Source organism: Ascaphus truei, chromosome 1 (genome assembly GCF_040206685.1).
Source record: "Ascaphus truei isolate aAscTru1 chromosome 1, aAscTru1.hap1, whole genome shotgun sequence".
In the NCBI taxonomy this organism is placed as follows: domain Eukaryota; kingdom Metazoa; phylum Chordata; class Amphibia; order Anura; family Ascaphidae; genus Ascaphus; species Ascaphus truei.
The window spans coordinates 132537881-132564448 of record NC_134483.1 but is presented as its reverse complement, the minus strand read 5'-3'; the positions used below and the strand labels follow the sequence as shown (position 1 = coordinate 132564448).

The 26568-nt window shown below is 46.5% G+C and overlaps 1 protein-coding gene and 1 long non-coding RNA gene across 3 annotated transcripts in view; one reads left to right on the top strand and one right to left on the bottom strand.

The window, feature by feature from the left end:
• LOC142469730 (uncharacterized) overlaps window positions 1-20917 on the top strand; it is a 51639-nt gene extending 30722 nt beyond the window's left edge. Inside the window, exon 3 of the long non-coding RNA XR_012789073.1 lies at window positions 20846-20917. This is a non-coding gene — a long non-coding RNA (uncharacterized LOC142469730). The remainder of the gene's footprint in view (window positions 1-20845) is intronic.
• Window positions 1-26568, bottom strand: part of ADAMTSL1 (ADAMTS like 1) — a 943111-nt gene that overhangs the window by 556308 nt on the left and 360235 nt on the right. The window lies entirely within an intron of this gene.

Genomic DNA, 26568 nt, shown 5'->3' with positions numbered 1-26568 from the left:
AGCGAGGAAGCACAGAACAGAGAGGGTATATAAAGCTGGAACAGCCAACCAGGAGAGGGGGCGTGCCTGGAGGAGCCCAGGGAGCTTCAGTGCATTGGCTGCTGTTCTTAGAGCTCAGGTGACACTCAGCAAGAGCCAGATTGTAACCATGCGGTGTTTGGGGGCGGATCCTGAGTGGGGATAAGTTCAAGGGCTTTTGTGTGTGCACTGTAAGTCCAACGTGTGCATGAGAGGAAGCAACGTGGGGTGCGCACGTGCGTGCGGGGCGGCGATTCCGCGCCGACGGCTGCGGCGCAGAGCAAGGAGGAAGAACCTCGTGGAGCGTCCCACCATGCCGAGGGGTAAGTGATGAAGCTGAAGGGGGCTTGCGTGGTTCTAGTGAGCAGTGTAAGGAGAGAGCCGTGAGCTCCGCCTGAGACGCTGTGTGCTCACATTCCTAACAGTACCCCCCTCTTCAGGATCGGCCTCAGGACGATCCAAAAACGTCTTGTCTGGAAATTTCCTCCTAAAAGTCTTCAGGAGGCTGGGTGCATGGATGTCTTTGAGCGGAACCCAAGACCTCTCCTCGGGTCCGAAACCCCTCCAGTGGACCAAAAACTGAAGCTGCCCCCTGGAGATGCGGGAGTCCAGTAAGGCTTGTACCTCGTATTCCTCGTTATTGAGTACCGTGACTGGATCTGGCTTGCTGGTCTGTTTAGGAAAGAAACGATTGGCAATGTGGGGTTTTAATAGCGAGGTATGAAAAACGTCTGGGATCCTCATGGAGGGTGGTAGTTTAAGGCGAAACGCCACTGGGTTAATCTGCTCCACGACGGGAAAGGGTCCCAAAAACCTAGGTGCCAGTTTAGGGGAAGGGACTCTCAAGCGGATGTTTCTTGACGAGAGCCATACTAAATCCCCTGGTTTGTAGTTGGGTGCCGGCCGACGGTGGCGATTGGCCTGAAGTCTAGCAGTATCGGCGGCCTTGTGGAGAGACTTTTGTACCTTGGACCAAATGTCTTGGAGAGTGGAAATCCGTTCGTCTACCGCCGGTACCCCAGAAGCCAGATTAGAAATGGGTAGGCAGGGAGGGTGAAACCCATAATTGACAAAAAATGGAGATTCTCGGGTGGATTCACTTCGGGCCGAATTGACCGCGTACTCTGCCCACGGGAGGAGTTGGGACCAATCATCCTGGGAATCGGGAGATGAAACATCTGAGGTATTTCTCCAGCGACTAGTTAGTTCTCTCCGTCTGTCCATTGGACTGGGGGTGGTATGCAGAGGAGAAGGAAGAGACAATTCCCAGTCTCTTAGTGAAGGTCCTCCAGAACTTGGAGACGAACTGGGATCCTCTGTCAGAGACAATGGAAGATGGAATGCCATGGATCCTAAAGATATGCTCGGAGAAAATGTCTGCTAGGGCGGGAGAGGAGGGCAGCCCCTTGAGGGGGATGAAGTGGGCCATCTTCGAAAACCTGTCTACGACAACTAAAATGGTGTTGAAGCCCCTAGACCTAGGGAGGTCGACTATGAAATCCATGGAGATATGGGACCTTGGACGAGCAGGCACTGGCAATGGGAGGAGAAGTCCCTGAGGTCTCTGTGGAAGTGTCTTGTTCTGGGTGCATACAGGACAAGCGCGCGTGTATTCCGCAATGTCTTTAGACATACTGGGCCACCAAAAGTTCCGACGAATTAAGTCTAACGTCCTTCTGAAACCTGGGTGACCTGCAGTTTTAGGAGAGTGTCCCCAATCTAGGACCTCTGGAATGAATCTGGGCGAGACGAAGAGCCTGTTAGAGGGGATCGCCGTGTTTGAAGGGATCTGTTGCTGGTCCCTTTTGATCTTGTCTAGCGATTTGAAGGTGGAAGTAGCCAAAATTCTCTCGGAAGGTAGGATAGGTTCCAAAGCTGCCTCAGGCCTGTCTTCCGAGGAGTATTGTCTGGACAACGCATCTGCCTTCACGTTCTTCGTTCCCGGGATATAGGATAGATGATAGTTGAAGAGAGAAAAAAAGAGCGCCCAGCGAGCTTGTCGAGGACCGAGGCGACGTGCACCTTCGATATAAAGTAAATTTTTGTGGTCCGTTAAAATAGAAAATGGCTCCCTTGACCCTTCCAACAGATGTCTCCACTCTTGTAGTGCCATTTTAACGGCCAATAACTCTCTGTTGCCGACATCATAATTCCTCTCGGCGAAGGAAAATTTCTTAGAGAAATACGCACAAGGGGGAAGTTTATCCTTGGGCGAGTACCTCTGTGATAGTACAGCCCCTGCACCGCAGTCCGATGCGTCAACTTCTATGACAAAGGGAAGATCTGTGTTGGGGTGGCGCAGGATCGGTGCCGTGACGAATGCCTCTTTAAGGGCCTGGAAGGCGGAGATTGCTTCGGCGGACCAGGCAGAAGGAACAGCCCCTTTCCTAGTCAATGCCATGATGGGGGCCACTAGAGTGGAGAAATTGCGAATGAACTTCCGATAGTAGTTCGCAAATCCTAAAAAGCGCTGGATAGCCTTGAGAGTCTCTGGTCTGGGCCATTCCGTAACTGCCTGGAGTTTACCTGGATCCATCAAAAAGCCTTCGTCCGAAATAATGTAGCCCAGAAATTGGGTAGAGCGTTGATGGAAGGTACACTTCTCTAATTTGGCATACAGGTGATGTTTGAGTAGACGTGAGAGGACGTACGAGGTGTGATGAATGTGATCCTGAAGATTTTTGGAGAAGATCAAAATGTCATCTAAATAGACAATAACAAAGATGTTGAGCACGTCCCGAAATACGTCATTAATAAAGTCCTGAAAGACAGCCGGGGCGTTACATAAACCAAAAGGCATGACGAGGTACTCATAATGCCCACAGCGGGTATTGAAGGCCGTCTTCCACTCGTCGCCCTGCCTGATGCGGACCAAGTTGTAAGCCCCACGGAGATCCAATTTGGAAAATATCTTAGCCCCACGCAGTTTATCGAAGAGTTCCGTGATCAAGGGGAGAGGATAGCGGTTCTTGATGGTGATACAGTTCAAACCCCGGTAATCAATACATTGCCTCAGAGTACCATCCTTTTTCTTCACAAAAAAGAACCCTGCTCCCGCCGGGGAACTGGAGGGCCGTATGAATCCTTTCTCAAGATTCTCCTTTATGTAGTCTTCCATGGCTTGAGACTCAGGTATCGACAATGGGTAAGTCTTGGACTTGGGCAAGGTGTATCCTGGGACCAAATCGATGGGGCAATCGTAGGACCGATGAGGAGGCAATTGTTCTGAGCGGACCTTGTTAAAGACCTCACGGAAAGGGTGATACACAGGGGGAAGAATGGAGTCCTGAGTCATTGTGTTAGCCAAGAGTTTGGGAGACTTCCCTGACCTCGGTTTCCAGGTGATGGGGGTAGGTGAGACCCAGTCAATTGGAGGGTTGTTCTTCTGCAACCAAGGTAGGCCGAGGGTTACTGGCGTACCTGGGGCCTGGATGGCGTCAAGTACCAGGGTCTCGCTGTGGGAGTATGTAGATAGCAGGAGAGGTACGGTCTGCAGCGAGATTAAGGGTGGAGACAGCGAACGACCATCAATCCCAACCAAGGCAATTGGTTGGGCCTTCTTCACCAAAGGTATCCGGTTCTGTTTAGCGAAATTGAGGTCTACAAAGTTTCCTCCAGCACCGGAGTCGATAAAGGCAGCAGTAGATGTGCGAAACTCAGCGCCTGCGAGAGAGATAGGAATCGTAAGTTTCTTAGGCAGTGCCTCCTTGGGGAGGGGACGAGGAGAGATAACACCCAGTGAGAGCCCCTCCATACTCACTGAGTGTTCCCATTTCCCGGACGCAAAGGGCATGCACGGACCAGATGTTCAGGGGATCCACAGTAGAAACAGAGTCCGCCGGCGTAGCGGTGTTGTTGTAGTGGATTCCGGATCTGTTGCACCCCTAATTGCATTGGCTCGGGAGGCTCCAGTGCCAGCTGCTGTGAAGGAGGTGGTCTAGGAACCAGAGGAGAGTTGGGGAAGGGTGCTTGGAAGGTTAGTGGCCGGGCATTCTGACGCTCCGAGCGTCGTACCTGGATGCGTTGATCAATACGTACGGCCAAGTCAATGAGCGCCTCCAATTGGTCTGGCCTGGGTTGCCGAGCAAGCTCGTCCTTGATGGACTCCGAGAGACCTTGCCAGAAGACGGAGACGAGCGGCTCTTGTCCCCAGTTCGTCTCGGCGGCGAGCATGCGAAATTCCACTGCATACTGTGTCACCGATCTTCGCCCCTGAGTTATCTGGAGGAGGGAAACAGACGCCATCTCCCGGCGTGCAGGGGAATCAAAGACTTGTCGGAACTCACCCTTGAAGGCTAGGTAGTCTTGTGTCAGGTCCGGGCGCAACTCCCAGACTGGCGAGGCCCATGCCAGCGCGCTGCCCGTCAGTAGGTTGTACACGTAGGCTACCTTCTTCCGGCCGGTGTCGTACTGAAGGGGTGCCATTTCAAATTGAACCTCACACTGGTTAAGGAAACCTCTGCACTCCTGCGGGTTGCCAGCGTACGGCTTGGGAGGCGGTATCTTCACGTCCTGACTGCTGGGTCTGACTGGTTCTGCAGCCTGTGGAGGAGAAAGAGGAACAGGTGCTTCCGGTACCAGAGCCGAAAGTTTAGCCATTTGGCGTGTTAGGGCCACAATCTGATCAGCCATGGCCTGGTTTTGCTGTATCTGCGTAGAGATTGCTTGCCTCAGTTCGGCCTGGTCTGCGTCTTGTGGGCTCGTCATAATGTTACGCCGGAGTAGCCCGCAGACCAGACCTGTCCCTAGAACTGAGGTGGCAGGTATGAATACACACACCGACAGAGCGAGGGACGTGTCCGGGTTGTGGTATTAGATGGTGCCAGGCCAGATGGGGTGTATTGCGAGAATACTTGCCGATACCGTTTTCCCAGAAGAATGGTCATTGCCGTTGCCGAGATCAGGGGTAGGAGATGTATGGAGGAATCGAGATGAGTGCCGAGGTCGAAGGGAGCCAGAAGGTACTTAAACAGGAACAATCCGAAGTCGAGAGCCAAAGGGGGTAGTCTGCCAAGCCGCGTCTAAACCGAGAGAATCAAAGAACAAGCACTGTGAAACACCCATACAAAAACTATGACGAGCGGAGAAGCACAGAACAGAGAGGGTATATAAAGCTGGAACAGCCAACCAGGAGAGGGGGCGTGCCTGGAGGAGCCCAGTGAGCTTCAGTGCATTGGCTGCTGTTCTTAGAGCTCAGGTGACACTCAGCAAGAGCCAGATTGTAACTATGCGGTGTTTGGGGGCGGATCCTGAGTGGGGATAAGTTCAAGGGCTTTTGTGTGTGCACTGTAAGTCCAACGTGTGCATGAGAGGAAGCAACGTGGGGTGCGCACGTGCGTGCGGGGCGGCGATTCCGCGCCGACGGCTGCGGCGCAGAGCAAGGTGGAAGAACCTCGTGGAGCGTCCCACCATGCCGAGGGGTAAGTGATGAAGCTGAAGGGGGCTTGCGTGGTTGTAGTGGAAGGGTCTGAGCAGTGTAAGGAGAGAGCCGTGAGCTCCGCCTGAGACGCTTTGTGCTCACATTCCTAACAGTCTCTCTGTCACAACCCGTCTCTCTCTCTCTCTGTCACAACCCGTCTCTCTCTCTCTGTCACAACCCGTCTCTCTCTCTCTCTCTGTCACAACCCGTCTCTCTCTCTCTGTCACAACCCGTCTCTCTCTCTCTCTCTGTCACAACCCGTCTCTCTCTCTCTCTCTCTCTCTGTCACAACCCGTCTCTCTCTCTCTCTCTGTCACAACCCGTCTCTCTCTCTCTCTGTCACAACCCGTCTCTCTCTCTCTCTCTCTCTCTGTCACAACCCGTCTCTCTCTCTCTCTCTGTCACAACCCGTCTCTCTCTCTCTCTCACAACCCGTCTCTCTCTCTGTCTCTGTCACAACCCGTCTCTCTCTCTCTCTCTCTCTGTCACAACCCGTCTCTCTCTCTCTCTGTCACAACCCGTCTCTCTCTCTCTCTCTCTGTCACAACCCGTTTCTCTCTCTCTCTCTCTCTGTCACAACCCGTCTTTCTCTCTCTCTCTCTCTGTCACAACCCGTCTCTCTCTCTCTCTCTGTCACAACCCGTCTCTCTCTTATAACATTGCGGGAATGAGGTACCTGGACATTGAGGGACTGCGGATCAGGTACGATCCCAGGTGGGATTGCTGTTTTAGATATTGTGAAGCGGGTGCATCCAGACACTGGATAAAGGGTGCAGGAAACTAGTCATTCACATTTGGCTTTTTTTTGTAAATCCGACATTTACACACACACACACACTGTGAGGATTCAGGGATCGCGGCGCCCGCGGCCCCTCCTCATCGTCTTTACCTCCCGCTGCTGAGGTCCGTGCCCCTCGCTGGCACCACTTACCTCCTGCTGCTCTGGGGGTTCCCCGTCGTCCCCGGCAGTCTCTCGCTCCTGCTAGCTCTTCCCTCTCCCATGCAGCTGCCGTGTGTCCCGGCCGCGCGCGTGAACAGCGCGCGCCGGGTGAAGATTATTTATTTACTGCTTTAGCAGTGAAACCACGCCCCCAGCAGACGAACAGGACCCCCTGCCAAAATAAGAGTTCTCACCTGCCTGCCAATCAAGTGGACCTATCCAAGATAGCTCCACACACTCCACGCACTCCTCCAGGCCTGCCTCCACTTCCGATTGGTCAGCCGCACTTTATATTGCCTGTTCTCCCACTCACTCATTGCTCGACATAGTTTCCACTAGGATTACTACTCTGGCATTCTCTCTCTTATTTCTCTCAGGTTACGACTTGGCTTGGCGGACGTCCTTCTCTGGCTCTCGATCCCTGCTTGGACAACGACCTTCCGGAATTCTCCAATCCCTGACCTTTGCTAAACGGCAACGACGATGGCACGTTCCCGGTACCGGCAAGTATTGCTAGCTAGCACCACCTGGCAACGCCTAAAACACCACACTCCGGACACACTCCTTTTGCTGCGGGTGCATGCCCATATACGTTCCTCACCTCAGTAGAAGGGACGGGTCTGGTCTGCGGGCAGCACCGGCGTAACACACACACACACGTACACACACACGCACCCACACACGCACACAAGTAACCAGGACTAATTGTATGTATAATGTATAATGTAGTATAATGTAATAAAATAAATAAACTTATGTCAAAAACGAATGTTGTTCTTACTAGGAATTTATTCAATTTATTTTTTTTAAAGTGGGCCTGGGGGCGGGACTAGGGGAAGGCTGGAGGCGGGACTAGGGTGTGGTTGGGGGCGGGACTAGGTGGCGAGTAGATTTTTGGGTGATTTGTCGACCACTGTGTGTGTGTGTATATATATATATATAGAGGTATCAGTACCGTGTTAGCCGAGCTTCAATAATCAAAAAATAAATAGATGATACCGTTCTGTGGCTAACGAAATGCTTTTATTTGTGCGAGCTTTCGAGATACACTGATCTCTTCTTCCGGCGATGTTACAATGAATGAATGTGTACATATATATATATATATATATATATATATATATATATATATATATATATATATATATTTATATAGGACTACTTTTGGACTATTACTCCAGACAGTGTAGCAGTCTGGCAGATAACACTAAGTATAGCCTCTCTCCTGTAAATTCCACTGTCTGACACCCATGTATTAGCTAGAGGTTTTACTACTTTAATCCCTTTGTGGCAGCTCCCTTGCATATTTTGCTACATCCAGGTAGCTTTCAGGATTCTGAGCACTACAGTATATGTAATCCCAAGTGATACTATTCCCTATACTACTCAGGGGTATATTCTACTATTATCCTTTGATGTAATCCTTACCAGCCACACACAGTGCTGGGTGACCAGGCGACAGACCAGACCAGACTTAAATCTGTTTGCCGTCAGTGGACATAGACATGCTAAAGCTCAGTATCCTCTTAAAGCCGTGTCCATACTGCGAGCGACCACGCGCACGGTGCAAACAACAGACCGCACCTCAATGAGGCAGGCCATAGAGCGGGCGACCGCGCACATGAGGAAGTGCGACGGCGCGGCAGATTTTTCACGAGACAAACATTTTTGGGTTTGTCACGCGACAGCCGGGTTACGTGAGCAGTTCAGCCAATGAGGGTGAACCAGCCTCATGAAGTCACAGCCACTCCTCTACCACGCCTCCCCGTCGCTGTGGGTCACAGGCCACAGATCGCTCAGCCGACAAGCGCATGCGATGCCATGTGGTCTGTTGCCCGCCCACTATATCCGAGGATAAACCCTCTTACCCTTGTTTGTGTTTGTTAAGGTTCATGTTTGATAGGCCATTATGTTTTTACCAATATACGGATTACCCTATTTTTAGCATTACCTAAGTGAAGTTTATGTTTTATCATTCATTTACTCCTACCTATTCTGTAATGCTTTGTCCTTGCTTTGTTTGCCGGAAAATGTCAAATCTAAGTGCAACATCGCAGCCAGCGATCTTTATTTATTTATTTTATTTATAAAATGTTATACAAGGAAGTAATACATTGAGAGTTACCTCTCGTTTTCACGTATGTCCTGGGCACAGAGTTAGGATGGCAGATACATGGTTACAGATACATCGTTATAGCGAGTGAGCAAGGTTATACATTTAGATGGGCAATCCTTCCTAGGACCAAAGTGAACTAATGCCAGGGATATGTTTAAGGGGCTACATCTACGTATCTATGTGACCAACATCTTTTCTACCAAAATTCTACACGCAGATATTTTCAAAGAATTATCTTTTTAAGGTTATTTGTTAACATGGTGAGCTAAGATTTGGGAAGGGTTTGATTTCCTCTGGCTACTCCTTTTTTGTCTCATATCCCTGTGTGTTCAGAAAGTATATGCACAGCTTGAGCCTCCCCCTCCCCTAATCTTTACTAGCTTTCTGTTAAGGACAGGCTGGGAATAAGGGTAAAGAAAACACTCTATTTTCCCTCCAAAAAAATAAAAGCAGACACATCTTTGCTGAGAAGCACGTTCACACAGATATAATGTCGAGAATGGGAGAAGGGCCTTCATTGCTCGGAAAAAATAATAACTGATATTCTCTTTCAAGTTTGTTCCAGATCGCAGAAACATTTTCACTATTTAAAGAAATAAGTTTAAAGGAATTGTCAGATGAGGTCAATAAGCTGCTCTTTGTTTGTTCACAGTACAGTTCAATAAGGGGTTGGAAAAACACTTGTATTGGGCATCGTCAATATTGTATTGTTCAATTTTTCAATGCACAGTGCAAGTTTTCCTACAAAGCCACTGATTTGTCATTTGTTTTTAGAATAGTCATACATGGGGTTTGCATAGATGTATTAAGTATGTTGAATTTTTCTCATACTGTCTGCTACCGACAGGGGATGAGTGAGTGTCAGTGTGGGGTGGGGGGGGGGGTTGAGTGATTGTCAGTGTGGGGGGGTCTTGTAGGATAATTTTTAGGAGTCAAAGCTGAGTTAGGGGGGAGAGAAGTGGAGAGACCCGAACAGCCACACACTCTGCTACCCCCTCCGCCTCTCCCCCCTCCCCTCCCCCCCCCAAATACAACTTTGGCTCCTATCAATCCTAGCTGGCTCCTAGGTTTTCAATATTTTTGTCCACCCATGGGCAGATGTATCAGTGGGGTGATGTATAACATTCTCCAAGACTGCAAAATCAGGACAAATCCAGGAGAACATTTAAAAAAAAAAAATAAATCCAATAGAAAGAGAAGAATCTACAATACAATTGTGGAGATTTTGCAACAGGCAGGATAAAGGGGGATTTCACTACATCTGAGGTAATTGGGTGCTTAAGAGAAGCCTAAGTAGGAGGAAAATAACCTCAGGATCTTATGTCTAAAGGTGAAGTACCATATAATGATAGTTCAAAATGTAAATTTGCCTACTTAGAAAACAGTCTCTACAAACTGCAGAAGGCCTCTGACAAACAATGCTGTGCTTTAGAACATGTGTTAGTATAAGTTACATTTGGATTTATTACGCCTCTTAGACATCTCAGACCTAGTCATTTTTTATTGCTTCATAAACTGGAGAAAACTGAATTCAACAAGAGCAACACTTGATACGTTCTGTTATCATATGTGAGACAAGTACCTCATTTCAATCACCTGCTATTAATCCATCTGACTATCATGTAACACAAGCAAATAAGAGGAATGTGTAACATCTTAAGTGTTAAATATGAAGTGTCTCTGGATTTAATTTTGGAGTTAGAATTGGAGGTGAAGACTACAAGAACAATTGGACTCTGCACTTCAACAACAACCCTGCAACTGTGAGAACATGACTTTCTAAATGCCCTGACAATTTGTACACACACATACTGTATAGACCAACTTTCTAAGCTTAATCTTCAGTTCTACACTGCCCTCCCAGGCCTGATTTCTACACCTCCTCTTTCACGTCCTACTCTTCTCATACTCAAATACCTGGGAACTCTCTGCTCCTACCTCTCTCCCTATTCCCTCACCTGCTGTCTCTGTTAGTCTCCCAACATACCATTTAGATTGTTCACACAGATATAATGCCGAGAATGGGAGAAGGGCTCTCTGGGGCAGGGGTTTCCTTTCCTATTGTCTGACTTTGCTGCGCTTATTGTATTATTATAATTCCCTGTACTGTATTGTATTTGTGAAGTGCTGAGTACAGTGTCAGTGCTATATAAATAAAGATATACATACATACATACATACATACATACATACATACATACATACATATGTAGCCGGGACCCCGTTTCCCCCCCCCCCCAATTGGTTGTGGGGGTGGGGGATGTGCACCTAGGGAACGCTCCGATAATGGAGGTTCCGCACAGGGAGAGGGAGCCGCCATGTTAGGTTGGCGCCAGCGCAGACTTGGTCCGGCCGGAGGTTGCGCATGTGCAGGGCAGTGACAAAAGCCCGCGAAGGAGGAGAGCTCGGGGAGGAGGGGAGTTAGGGGACTAAGGGTCCCAGCAGCCCCCGCGTTTCCCCCGTGATGCGCCAGAACCAATCAGGTACGAGATTAGGGAGGAAAAGAAAGTGGTGGGGCACACGAGGAGTCAGAGCTAGCTGTCGGAGGAAGGGGAAGGAGCTCCGGTGTAGGGAGGCAGCCGCAGTAGCGTGCAGCGGAGCTAGGGACTGGCCATAGTCAGGTTCCGGATTCCCCCCCTACTGGGCTACGAATTCTACCAGGACAGTGCTAACTCCGCGGGAGGCCTGGGACCAGGCCCTCCTACTCAGTCGCAGCGTGTCTGGGTGGGATCGCCCTGGATACCTACGGGTGACATCATCTACGCCCTCGCCGATCCTTTGTGAAGATAGTTGCAGAACCGGGTACAGGAGTGCCCGGCAGGTAAACGTCAAGTGCACCAACGGTACCATTCTCACTCCGGGACACGGTGGCTGCGCAGTCACACACTTATACATCCACTGACTCACTTGAGGGGGGTGGGGAGCGTATTCTAAGAGGGGACTGGACATGGGGTGGGATCACCCGGTGGAGGGAGAGGGAGAGTGAGCGTTCAAGGACGCTGGTAGTAGTGTCTCCTCTAGAGAGGGGCACCTGTGATTACGATGCTGGTTGCTATAAGTAAAACATATTGGTTACGGTATTGCTGTGCGTGTGTGTGTTCATGTACATAAGTTCCTGCGAAGACCCACTTCCCCTAGGGCGGAAGCTATCGCAGGTGGAGTTGCTGCACCAAGTCATAAGTATTGTGAGCACCCCAGGCTCTCCGTGGCAGAGGCTTAGGCCCTGTGACCCTACAGGTTATATAGCACATGGCCTGTGGTCTGTGTTCGATAGGAAGCAGGGCTACACATACATACATACATTGTGCCAAATTACTCCATTTAAAATAGACCCTTGTCCCCAAATGGGCACCCTATCACCCAAGGAGCATTGCTTTGTTTCCTAGGTATTGCTTATATGAGGAGTTGCAATGATCAGATCTGTGGCAAGGGTTGTGTTAGTGAGCACAGAAAGTGTTTGCAGTCATGTAAAACCACAGCTAATGACTGAAGGAGACAGGAGCTAGGTAGACAGGCAGAGTTCGAAGTACATTGTATTTGGCTTCCTCACAACACAGTGGCCTGGCACTGAATCAAACAGTCCATGCTAGCATGTAGAGGGACCACACTGCTCGATCGAAACAGCCACAAGAACCACAGGGAAAATGGAGAGGCTTCCAAGTACAACAAGGAGGCAACCAGACTGGTAGTTGGACAATGCCAGAAGCACCGCCTTTGAAGACAAAACTTTAGAGATAATATATGAAAATGTTGGCACATTATTTGACGCTGGCCATTTATTTCCAATAAGATATAATCAAGAATTATTGCATAGAATAATAAACTACAAAGTTTAAAGCATGTTTTGAATGTTTATGTATCCGTCCAAACAAACAATCTGTTAATGGTACGGGTAGGTTTCAGGACTAGGTGTGGCCCGTAATAAACATTGCACTCAACATTGCCCTGATATTCACTGTGATATGAACTGTTTATATGTAACTAGTGGGCCACCACCGATCATTCATCTTGCAGAACGGTAATAGTTCTTTTTTTTCTGTGACCAAAAGGAAAACACCTGCTGTATGTTCTGTGTATTAGTTCCGGGGTTCTCAACTCCAGTCCTCAAGCCCTCTCAACAGGTCAGGTTTTCAGGATATCCCTGCTTCAGCACTGGTGGCTCAATCAGTGGATCAGTCTGAGCCACTGATTGAACCACCTGTGCTGAAGCAGGGATATCCTGAAAACCTGCCCTGTTGGGGGATCTTGAGGACTGGAGTTGAGAACCCCTGCTTTCGTTTATTATGTTCATTATTTCCTGACTCCAGAAGCTTATTCTCCCAGGAAACAATATCCTAATGGCTCCCCAATACATACTGCACACCCTGTTAAGACTACCACGCTGATTTTGCGCAGTGCTTGATACAGCTTCTTGTAACTCGCAGTGCAGTCCCTTAACATGCTGCTTGGAAAAGGTTAGAGGTCATTTGTGGCTTAATAAGAATAGTTGGGGGATCTCTATTCCTTATACAAAACAATTGTTAGATTTTGGGATGTGTGTAGTCATATTGCGTTTTGTTGCACTTTGCTGCCAATTTCCCTTCCCCCAAATATTTTTTTATGATATTCATTGATTCCCAGTGCACATAAAATATATTATTTCTGACAATAGTGTTTTCACAGGTCCACACTAGGATCCCTGTGTTGTCCTGTTACTTGTGTTTTATTAGAATTACCTGGTACAAACAATTTAGTTTGATGCGGAGCCAATATGGCTATCATTATTTAGGATCAGCCTACCTCCAGTACGTTGTTCTATCATCCATTATTTTAATATATGTTGCTACTAATAAAGAATATGTTTTAAATCATTCACTCATCTTCAGAGCGTGAACCTGAGTGCTATATTATGTTCTCTCTCTCTACTGCCTACTAATAGTGTTTTCAAGAAACTTTGCTAGAGATGATACTTCCTCTCAACATCTATTGTAACCCAATATTCCTGTTACAAACACTGTATATAACATTGAAGTTCGAAAACTCGTAACATATCAACTACTTGTTGGTCCAATAAAAGGTATTATACCACTTACTCCCCCTCCCTCCTTTGTTACTACATGGAAGAAACACAGCTACCCACCACACTTCTTTGCTAAAGACGACTGACAGATTACGAAACAGAAAAGTTAAAAAAAAAACTGACAACATGAAATAAAACCCAGTTAAGTGTTTGAATTGTTCAATGTTTTGCTGAAACTATTGTAATTCTTGCCAAATGACATTTATGGAGGTCAGTTTTCAGCTGGTTACCCACATGTCATTTTCTGGAGACTTGAAAGCAGTCAGTTTCTAATACTAGAGCGGAGACAAGTAGGAATGGTATCAAAGGAAACACATGATGTATGCATGATTCCTTGCAGCCTGCCTAATTGGCTTATTTGAATCCTCTATAGGAGTGTCAACTATTAAACACAATCTTTGGAAAGTGTGCCACTGGGGATATTGCCAGGAGTATATTCCATCTTGAACAACTTTCCATTTTCAGAACAGCTAGGGCAAAACGGTGACTGTCTTTCTATTGCGGATTGATGCTCAAAGCAGTAACACCAGTGATATTTTTCATTTAACATTCAAAGATTCAGATAAATCTAACTGATTCTAAACTTTATACCATAATTAGTATTCAATCTGTCTAAATACTTATTTCGTTAAGACAGTTGGATACGTTTTGGCTGCCTTCAGTTGTTTTATTCCCAGCATCCTCTGCACCAAATACTATTTATTATGTATGTCCTCTTAGTGTACCCATTCATTTGTCCTTCAGAACAAGAATAAAGTATATGTAACCCCTCTTTGTGATTACCATGGCCTTAAGGGGTTAACTGTGTGAGCCCACACTGAGTAATGCCCCTTTCCCCATCACATGGTGCTGGGGTGACTCAGCTGGTGTCAAGCCCCACCTTTCCTGTCTGTAGCCATTGACGTCACAGTGATATATAGCAAGAGAGAGGTGGAAGGTTCTCGAGCACAGATGCCAGGAGTAGTGGGATCTCACTGGGAATCGTGTATATATGTTCATATGTATAGCACAGGGGTGCGCAAACATTTTGAGCTGCGCCCCCCTTCCGGGGAGCCGCAGCGTTTGTGACCCCCCTCTACAAGGACTCAGTGTCAAATGACGTCGCGGGTCATGTGACGTCACGTGACCCCGTCGCGTCTATTGACACGGGTTGCCATGGCGACGCGTCGCTGAAGACCCGACTGACACCTGGTAGTGAGTTACAGAGGCCTCACGCTTCCCCCGGCATTTAATTTAAATGCCGTGGGGAAGAGCGTGGGGCCTCTGTAACTGCCGCACTCCCCCTAGAAATTCTCCTGCCCCCCCCTGGGGGGCACGTCCCCCCCCCAGTTTGCGCACCGCTGGTATAGCATAGTATAAGGATCCCCTTCTATTGTTTTATAGTGAAGGACAGTACCCATCTTAGGTAGCATCCCACAGAGATGGCTCCCATCAACATTTAATAGTCTAATAGTATAACCGTGGGAAAAGATAGTGATTAATAGCTATTCCCTCATTCACACTGTCGTCTAGATATAGCACACAGACACCTCCTTCATTTTTAATTTGTTTTAATTATTTGGTTCATTGTATATCTCGCTGCAAAATATATTTTAATTAATTTACTAATAAAAAATATTTTTAATTCAGTTAAGGGTGTTTTCTTCAGTGCGACATAATAGGGAGCTTTTCTTTCTTTTGTTTCTCACAGTACTTAATATTTACCCTTACTCAGTTACAATATTTATATCTTTAACCCACTGCCACCAATGATACTGCAAAAACGATATCAAAGATAAAGCACTGTTGTGGTGTGAAACGCATTAGATGAACTTGTCCTCCTCCGTGTTTTGTATTGTATGTCCATTAAATTAGTTTCATTAGCTCTTCAACTTTCTAGCTGTGATTTTTGCTAGCATTGCACCGCCTTTTGTTTTCCTCACATGTTCTGTCCCATGCGGCAGGGAGCACGCTGCGGCAACTTCCACTGGCAAGACTACGGGACTACCTCTCTTTCTCTGAATTAACCCTGAACAAATCTGCTGCAACATGCAGTGAGTGTAAAGTGTTACTGCGGGAAGCTGACTGATGTGTCCCTAGAGACTGGTGTGCATCAGTGGTCCCTGCTTCCCTTCCCAGGCCAACCTGAACAGAAACCAGACACCAAATATATACAAGACATTCCTGACCTTTATACTCTTGCTAAGTGTGACACAGACTTTGCCATTTATTATGGAAGTATGTATTAGCTTTATGTGACGATCTCTGAATGCAGCATTCTATATACACTTTTCTCTATGATTATGATAGTGTTGCTGGAGATATTGTAGCACTGACAATGGATCTGTTCCACTACCTATTTCTAGTGCTCCAAGAACTAGATTGGCTATCCCTTGAATCAAGACACAAAGTAAATATTTTCTGTCTTGCCTTCAGATACCCACTTGGCAAGCTACCCGCCTATTTGAACAAACATATCACCCTACCACACGCAGCACTTATCCCCTGAGATCCGTCTCCAAAAGACTGTTCATGGTCCCAAGATTCAACAAGGAATCCGGCTGCTCCTCCTTCTCTTACCGTGCACCTCACAACTGGAATAACCTACCAGAGACTCTCAAAACTGCTCCAGTATAAGTATCAAGACTTCAGCTGTCCCACATTTTAATCTGGTCTGTAACTGTTACATACACCCATAATCATATTATCTCTAACTGTCAAAGAAATATCTTTAAATTGAACGTATAACCTCTGTCATTTTAACGTAACCATGTATTTGTCATCATAACTCTGTGCCCAGGACATACTTCAAAACAAAAAAGGTAGCTCTCAATGTAATACTTCCTGGTAAATCATTTTATAAATAAATAATACTCGAAGGACAACGTAAATCCCAATGGATACGTCATGTCTTAACCTTGATATCTTCTGGATCTATAGACTGTACAGAATTACAAGATGAAGGAGACGAGATAGATCTCTTTTGTTTTAGTGTTTCCACGTCTGCAAAAACCTGCAGGACATTAATGCACTCACTGTATTGTAGTTTAAAATTGAAAAAATAAAAGGCTCTATAATTATCAATGACAAAGCTATTGCCTTAAACTTTTATCTGTTGTTTAACATAAAACCTATTATTTTTCTTACTTTTAATTCTTATTTGTATTGTTATTTTCACCTTTATTTGGCTAGTTATGTTCTCGGATTTTCTGTAATCCCTTCTATGTTTTTGTCTTCTGCATTTCCTATATTGTTGTTGCTTCCCTGTAACACGTTAAAGACTTTGGGACTCATTCTGTAAGGTGTGATACAGTAAGCCCAGATGTCGTTCTATCTCAGAAAAAGCCCCACTAAAGTCAATGGGACTTATCATGCACTATCAAGTGATCACACCTTATCACACCTTACAGAATAAGGGCCTCTGTCTTTTGTATGGATATTTGAAATGTCACAATAAAAAGAGTTTACAACAACAAAAAACCTACAACAATCTTTAATATAACATTTATATGGGAGGATCGCTCACCACTTTAAACCATAATATAAGAGAAAAAATGTGCATGTTATCTGTTATCATCATCATCATCACGTTAGTATAAAATGACACCTTAAAAGTTGAAATCAAATAAGATATTTACTTTGAACCTACATTTTTCCTATTTTCTTCACTACAACTTAGTTGATTTAAACTTGTGTTCTCGAATGATGTCATTTCATTTTCTTTCCTTCACATATTTCCCATGGGGAGGGAGACTGAGATAGAGGTATCTTGTTTTCAGAGACATGTACATTCTGGGAAGGCACAGTGTGGTCAGATTTGCTTAGGATCCCATGGGGGCTAGATCCATCCGTTAAATCAGGGCTCATAATGTAATGCTACCTAAAACGGAAACGGACGTTATGTTCCCAGAGGTGAACGAGTATCCTCAAAGCTAAGTATATACAAAAATCAATGGCCATTGTACATCTCATTAGCATAGGCTAACGTCATGTTATTGTAGCATAATGTTGTGTAAGGTTTCCAATACCGTGACATTAAGTACATCTTGGCATTACTCTGATTCAGACCCTAAAGTAGGTGTTTAACCGAGAAAGAGAAGAGGAGAGGGAAAGACGGCTATCTTAGTTAAATCATACCTAACGGTGGTGTTATACCCATCCAGCGATTAGAGTTTGTGTCTTTAACCCAGGCTGTGCTGAAAAAGCTGTGCAATACGGCAGACATATACTTATAGGAGTCCAATGGATTTGAAGCAAAAGGTGAAACCGTGGGCTCACTTGCATATCATTACCCAGAATCCCTGGCTGCAGTGGAAGCATTGTATGCTAAGACATAATGGGGAAAGGCAGGGCTGCAGGCATGTAGCGTGTGCTCACAAATAATATTTGTATTTGCTGCACACTGTACGCTGGAGGGTTTCTATCACCTTTTTTTTACCCACCATAACTTATTTAATGTGTGGTTGAAACCTATCCCAGCTTCAAATTGCAATGCTAGTATAATCATCTCACATTGATCAGACACAAAAGGCTGAAACAGCTGTCTGTGAGTAGGTTAACTGGCTATGCACTTCTTCAATCCAGGCTGTGAAGGGCCGGTGCAAGGGTATTCGGTACTCTCGGCAAACCTTCAGCCCAGCGCACCCCCCTCCCACACATCACGAACTTTCAGATATTTTTTTGCATGTTGTTATAGCCCTATTCTCTCTCACCCCCTCCTCTTCCTCTCTCATCTAAATCCCCTCACACTCCTCATTCACCCCCCTCCTTTTCCTCACTCACCCCCTCCTTTCCTTCCTCTCTCACCGCCCTTTTCCTCTCTCACCCTCCGTCTCCTCTTTCTCTCTCAACCACATACTTCTCCTCTTCCTCTCACCTCCCTCCTTCTCTCTTCCTCTCTCACCCTTCCTCTTCCTCTCAACTCCCTCCTCTTTATCTCACCACCATCTCCTCTTTCTCACCCCTTTTCCTCCCTCACCCCCTCCTTCTAATCTTTCTCTCTCACTCCTCTTCCTACCTCATCCCTCCTCCTCTTCCTCTCTTACTACCCTCATTCTTCACTCACCCACATCATCTCTCACCACCTTTCTTCTCCTCTAACCCACTCCTTCTCTTCTTCTCACCCCTCCTCCTCTCTTACCCCACCTCTTCCTCTCTCACCCCCTCCTCCCCCTTCTCTAACCCCCTCCCTTCCTCTCACCCCCTTCCTCTCACCCCCCTCCTCTCACCTCCTTCTCTTCCTCTCACCCACTTCTCTTCTTTTCTCTCCCCCTTCCTCCTCCTCTTCTCTCACCCCCCTCCTCTTCCTCTCTCACTCCCCTCCTCTTCCTCTCTCAACCGCTCCTCTCACACACCTGGATTCGGTGATCTGAGGTAGAGCAGGCAGCAGAGGAGGAGGGCGGCAACAGGAGAAAAGGACAGAGGAGAAGGACATCAGGTGGCGTCGGTAGAGCAGAAGAATAGGGCAGCAGCAGAGGAGAAAGATGGCAGGTGGTGGGAGAAGGGCACTGAGGACTGCAGGAGCAGAGAAGGACAGCCGCGGAGGAGCTGCACTGTATCAGCGGCAGACACCGGAACTCAGTGAAAACTTCCGGGTCGGACCGCAGGGATGTGCTCCTCACCAGCCGTCCTCCTGTGTCAGCCTGCTCCGCTCACATGGTCCTCAAGCCTCTTCTCCTGCCACCTCCTGCTGTCTTCCTCCTCTGCCACACAGCTCTGCTCCCATAGTCCTCAGTCCTCTTCTCCAGCCGCCGCCTGACATCCTCCTCCTCTGCTACCCTACTCCACTTGCCGTTCTCCTCCTCTCCCCCTTTGCCCGCCATCCTCCTCTGCTGCCACTGCCATCCCCCAACATGTGCCGCCCTAGGCGACCGCCTAAGTCTTCTAGTTGTAGCACCGGCCATGAGGCATAGGCTTATAGGGATCCATGTTAAAGTGGATAAGAAGGTGACACTGTGCTCATTTGCATGTCATTTCCCAGAATCCATAGATGTAGCGGAAGCACTGTATGTTAAGAGATAATGGGGAAATTCAGGGTTGCAGACCTGTCTGAGACATGTGAATGTGCTCACAAGTGGTATTTTTATTTGCTGTCCTTATAGTGATATAGCCATTAGCTTGTACATACTAAACATATTCCAATGAGTACAAAGTATAGTACTATTTGGATTCTGTAGTCTTTGAACGCTTTCTAAGAATTGTTCTTTTGAAAAATGTTTGTAATTGCAGCTGATCATTCATAGAATGTTATGTTAGTATATTAACATCATTGTAGTAAATGTCATGTGTTTTGAATCGTTAATCATTATTCCCTGAGGAAGGGATCTATTCATGAAATGCAGAAGTGCCATACAATGCTTTACTAACTACCAAGGCAAACAAGTGGTTACCCCCAAACCACCACCCTGGGGTCTTAAACTCCCTCCCTGGGGGGCAAATACTGCCAAAACCCCATCCCTTTCTATATTACTGGCCAATGGACCCTGGGGAGGGTGGCTAGGACCCCGGGGGTTAAATAGAAATATGGTGGTAGGGGTATCCCCTTGTTTGCCAGAGCTAAGGGGGTAGGTAGTGTGGTTTTAGTTGAATATTACCCCCTTTATAGCCCTTAGTGGTCAGCTAGTCATGGAAATACACATTGGGCTACTAAGGTGTTAATATTTAGTTAAATGTGTTTATATGTAATGTTTTATCACCTATCCCATGTTAGTTTAGCTGATCTTGGCTACGTATATTAAGGCTATTTTAATGGCCATGACAAAAGAAGACTAACGCCAGCCTGGAGCAGGTGATAAAAAATGTGTTATTTGGTGGGATTTGACACGCAGCAAAAATACAAAATCTGGGGTACATAGTAACTTTGGTGCTGGGCCCAATATTTTTTATCCGATGCGGGGAAAAAAACACTTTTTTTTTTTTGCGGTATACCTTTAAAAAGAACACCTTTTTTGGCCATTATAATGCAATTTGATGACTAAGCCACAGAGTGTGATACTGCAATCCTAGGGGCCTATTTACTATAGACAGTTTGTAAGTGCATTATTTTACTCCATAGAAAGACACCATCAGAAGTGACCATACAGTACTTCCTTATCAGCGGTTTTTGCCTCCCCCCTCCCCCCTCCCCCCTATACTAGATGGGGGACTAACGTCTCTCCTAAATGAAAGCAGCATACGCTAAGAAACAATGAGAAGAGACCTTTTCTACTATATATTGAATACAGTATTTATACACTGGTGGTGGTTTATATAGTTATTGTTTTTTTACACATAATTGCACCATTATATATATATTTCTTCCCCTCTTTCTTTCAGGAGTGCACTGATTCATCATTTCTCATTTATACCCATCCAAACCTGGCAAAAGTCCCATTTCAGAGGCTGGATGTGAGTAATGCCAAGTTTAGGTAACACCTAACTAATGTAACTTAACGGACGTTAGTGGCTATGCAATGTTAGGATAACGCTTCATTTGCATGTCATACCTAACATCCATTATAGTTGTGGTGATTTTCTTTTTAGGCAATGGTTTTTACATTATGTTTACTCTGAATGCCTCTCCGGGAGGCTTGTCCCATGTTCCAGAACTGGCTTAGCAGGTTATATGTTGGTGCCAGAAGTTACATACTGTAGTAGATGAGGTTAAAAAAATACATGTCCATCAAGTTCAATCTACAGGTGCGCCGACGTGTATTCTAAAACTTGCCTTGGAAAATCTGGGGCTATCACCAACAAGACCCAGGTACATGCTGGGTACATGCTGGGTACATGCTGGGTACATGCTGGGTACATGCTGGGTACAAGCTGCAACATTTCAGTGACATTTCTGCAGAGACTAATGGCCCATCGGATTAACACAGCAGGGGTCCCTGGCAGTCCCATTCAGTTTGAATGGGACTGCCAGGGACCCCTGCTGTTAATCCGATGGGCCATTAGTCTGTCTGCAGAAATGTCACTGAAATGTTGCAGCTTGTACCCAGCATGTACCCAGCATGTACCCAGCATGTACCCAGCATGTACCTGGGTCTTGTTGGTGATTGCCCCAGATTTGTTTTAGAATACTCGTCGGCACTACAGTATGTTCCATTTTGCTGTCCTATGGATAAGTTGACCATATTTTTCCTGGGACAAACCGGGACAAATTTTACGCATGCGCAAATGGCAAAGTGCCGACCAGGCACGCGCCAATGTCAAGCCCCCATCACACGACTAGCACTTGGCAGACACTTGTGCGCATGTGCCTCCGGCAAGCAATAAAAAACGTGATTTTTTTTTTTTTTAAAGTTGGGACCCGGGACAAACAGCAAAAACACGGGACATCTGGTCACCCTACCTATGGAATAGCACCACTCCGTAAATTCTTAAAGTGATATAATTATTAAGATTCGTAATAACCATTATGCCGTAAATATGGCTGCCAGGCATAGGAAAAGAACTTACACAACTAGAAGGGGCTATGTATCAAGCTCATGAAAAAATATATCTAGAAGTATGATCCATTATTTTGATTCTCTTTTTTCTGTTGCTTTTCTCTAATACAAATGTAAGTACCTTGTTAATCAAGGAGGGATTTTTGATGGATAGTGTTGACGCCAGAAAAAAAAAGAGTCTATTCTCAGACTTTGAATCTTCCTACATTAACGTGTCGCATAACTTGCAACTAATTCCTCATACTGCTCCAGACTGCTTAGTTCCGTAATGCACTCGCTCTGACTCAATAAGTTCTGATCAATTTATCGCGCTGCAATTCAGTTTGCTGCCATTGACTTCAGTGGGTGTTAATACAGGATCACAGTGCGACACCCTGTATCGATGCTTAGTGAATCTCACCCACTTATAGGGATCTGTGTTTAAATGGATTTGAAGCAAAAAGTGACATGTGTGCTCATTTGCATGTCATTTCCCAGAATCCCTAGCTGAAGTAGAAGCATTGTATGCTAGGTAACAATGGTGAAATCAGGGTTGCAGATATGTCTGAAGTGTGATACTTTTACCCACTGATTCAGAAATACATGTTCAAATTCTCTTTTTAACCGTCCACATTAAAAAAATGGCAACTTTTGAGCTTTAAACGCAGATGTACAGTAACACATTCTACTGTATGCCTGCAAAGAAACAACATTAAGTTTATATACAATATAAAAGTGCGAGCTGTGATTCTCTATTTTGTCCTTACTGACTTTGGGTAACTCACACGTTGTGTAGTATACCAGAGCCAGAAGGCGTTTACTGGAAGTGAGCAAAGATGAATGAAGACTAAATTGTTTACACAATCATGGTCTAGCATATATCCCATTCCTGCAACAGTACATTCTTGTAATTTGGGTAATTTTTGGAACCACTTGTCACGCTGGAATGTTCAGTGCAAAGATTTCAAAATGTCTGTCTGTTGTTCCCATTGGTTGAAGTATGAGGCCTTCAGCTACTGTAATTGATGAAGGGGGTTTGCTGACATATTTACTCTGTGTAGAAATGTGTTTATTTATACAGTGGCATTCCATCATATATTAGGAGCAAGATGTCACCTCACGTATTATATTTGTCAAACTTTGAACAGGGAAGTTAGGAATTAGAATGTTTATACCATAAATTGGAATGCTTTCTAGGTGAAATAGCCTTGCGGAATGCCACGACCCAACACGTGATTACGGATGCGATGCCAATTAAGATGATTAGGCCAAAGGTTTGGAAAAAGTTTCCTGTAGGTGATACCATTCAGGGAACCAGCGTTAGGGTTCTTCATAGATGGAATTATAGTGTACAGAGATTTGCAAATCACATGGCTTTAAGTGAAATGAAGAAACCAAAATGAATTGAAACTTGTTTTTTTCTAACTTCTACTGTACATGTTTTCTATCAGCGGCTCGCAAACTGGGGGGCGCGGGGTTTACAGAGCCCCCGCGCACTTCCCGAGGGCACTTAAATTAAGTACCGGGGAAGTGGCCTCTGTAATCCTTACTTACCTTGGCTCCGGCGGCTTCTTAGACGCGTCGCCATGGCAACGCGGTGGCAAATTACGTCACGAGGTCATGTGACGTCTCGTTGCCATATGTCATGCTGCCGGAGCCGACGCTGGAGCAGAAGTAAGCGGGGGGCGCTAAGAGAGGGGAACCGCCGGCAGGGGGGCGCAGGAAAAAAGTTTGCGCCCCCCTGTTCTATCTGATGCTGCAATCTGTGAAAAGGAATCAGTTGCCATAGGTTAGCGCACTTGTGCTTTTTACACTTTGCTGCAGAAGAGCCAGCAATGCCTTATTACCAGTTACTTGGGAAGCAAGGGGTCAGTGGAAATTAACCCCCTAACTTTTCCACCCAAAGCATTATATGTATGTAGCCCTCTTACCCCCACCCTAAGTGAGATTGGGGTGGGTAGGTGTATCTGACTACTTATCAGTGTGGTGCTGAAGCTGTTTGGCAACCAGGAGGGCTGAGCTTCTGCCACAGGGAACCTGGGGTATATACTTACACTCGGTGCAGCGCCTCCACTGATGAGGGATCCCAACGTGGTGGGAGTGTGCCCTGACCAGAACAACCATACAGTAAATACACACAATGTGAATAAACAATATTTACTGAGCATGAACTGTAACTTCAATGAAACTCTCTTTGCATAACATCAATACATCATTACATCATATGAATAACATTGCATCACCCTGAATGCATACCATCCCCTCAGCCCACATGTCCATCATCACATCACCCTCAGTCCCTTTGATAATGATGTGCTTGGGCATTTTATCCCTTGAGTGTCCACAACAATAAGGTGAGTGTGAGTGTGAGGGATAGCACTTCCCTGTGTTGGGGCCCAGTGGTGCACTTATTATACTACCTCCCTGATCACTGCTCCTGATCAGGATAATCCTTGGAACTCAGCAACACTGCGCACAGTGATCCCACGCCGCACTGCGCTGCTCTCTGCAGGAATGGATACACCCTCTAACTCCTCCAGGGAGGGATCTCCAGCCGGAATGACCCTTTACCACAGTCTCTGCTATGGAGTCAGGCACTCTTCCTGCTACACGCTGTACTGACAGTCAGGCACTGTAATGCAGCATTCCTCTTTCTCTCTGAGTATGGTGAAGGAGTCCCTGTCTTAAGGCAGTCCCTATAACATTCAGTTATTCCTCTACAGTGTCTCAGGGGACTAACTGGGCCCTGGGGGTATACCTCTCGCCTAGTCCCTGCATGCAGAAGATCTCTTGCTGTAGATTCTGTCTGATCCCAGACTCTGGCAGCTCACCACATGCAACTGGCATTGGTGATATTACACACACTGTATAACTTTGAAAGCAATCCCCCTTCTTCCTATGAGGGGCCTTTCACTGACACAGTCAAAGCAACTACTCTGGCTGCACTGCACACAACACTGTTGCAACTTTCTATCCTGCTCAGCTAAAGTGACAGCCTCCCTATCTGGGTCTGTCCCTAACGGCAGCAGCTCACTGATGACTCAGGGCTATCTGGGGTCTGGGGAGGGTCTCTGGCCTAGTGCATGGGTCCCTGACCCTGCACACCTACCTCCTCCTCTGTCTGCTTCCCCACCCTGACTGACTTCCTTCCTGCAAGCTTGCTAATATCCCTAACTAGATCCTCCCCTTTACAGGAGAATCCCTCAGCCCTATTGGCTAAGCTCAAGCACCTGACTGCCTGCTGCTATGCCTCCTGGGAAGTGTAGTTCCCCAGAAGGCTCCTGCCTATGGAGACCGCATGGCCTCCTCTGTAATGGCCGCCTACCTTTTCCTGTCTGAGCCTGCGCTATCCTAATGGCCGCCGTGCCACTTCCCTGCACATGCGCAACCTCTAGAGGGCCTTCCTGCCTCTCTGCCTTCTCCTGCGCTTGCTCTGCCACCTCTAAGATGGCCTCCGCAACCGTCCGCACTTGCGCAATCGTTCGCGCATGCACGGTAAACTCCAACATGGCGGCGCCCGCCCTGATGGCGGCGCAAGCCAGTGGAGAACCGCCGGAGCCTCCCTGTGCCTCCTGCTGCTGGCTATCTCGCCGCACCGCCCTAACTAACCGCGCGGCACCTGCGTTTATACCAGGGGGAGCGTGGGGAAGCATCCCATAGCCGGGGACCCGCACTGGTAAGGGGACCATGGCTATATGTATATCATGGTTATGCAGGTAAAGAGAATAGTCCAGGCACACGGTCTTTTCACAAAGTAGTAACTTAAATCCAACGTTTCGACTGCACACAGGCAGCCTTTGTTAAGGTGAGAGCTGATACTAAACAATGCTAAAAACCCTTAAATACCCCTTATACTTACCTATCTAAGTGCTACCAGGTGAGGAATGGCGCGAGGGCCGAGATATACGTGACGTCATAGTCGCGACTTGTAACTCCGCATGCGCTGCATTAACCACAGGAGCTGTGTGTCGCCATCTTCATGAGAAGAGGGCAGCTTCAATGAGGGCAGCTCGTCACATCATCACAGGCTCCCAGGCCACTCCCCTATCGTCCCTCATCTAAGAGTCACATATCCCAGAAACCGTAATACACTACTGGCAGAAGAAACCATGCCTAAAAGTGACTGCCAATACTCGAAATGGAGGTCTGCAGACCAAACCCCTAATATTGGGGAGTCCCGCAGTTTAAACAGACTTACCACCACAGTAGTGAAGGAGACAACTCCAGCAAGACTGTTAAAAACTACCAGAGTGCATACAATATCTGAGAAACAGCAAAAATCAGAGTGAGTGTGCAGAATATCTAATAGCCACTCAGAATAGGCAAAGCCAAAACGAACTAGACAAAATAAATAAATAAAGAACCAATTCCAAATACCCAGTATCAACTAAAACGTATATATAAAGAACCAGTGAATACCACATTTAACATAATCTTGTAAATAGTGATGAAACATACTGTGTGACCTACACAAAGTGATTTATAATAAAAAAACTCCTGAACAAAGACAAACGTAAAACACATACATAAAACATACAAAAGTCAAAGACAAACAATACCACTTGAGCCATATGGTACACCAATGATGATCTCTTAAGACTAATATAAAGAAGAAACTATATATGACAG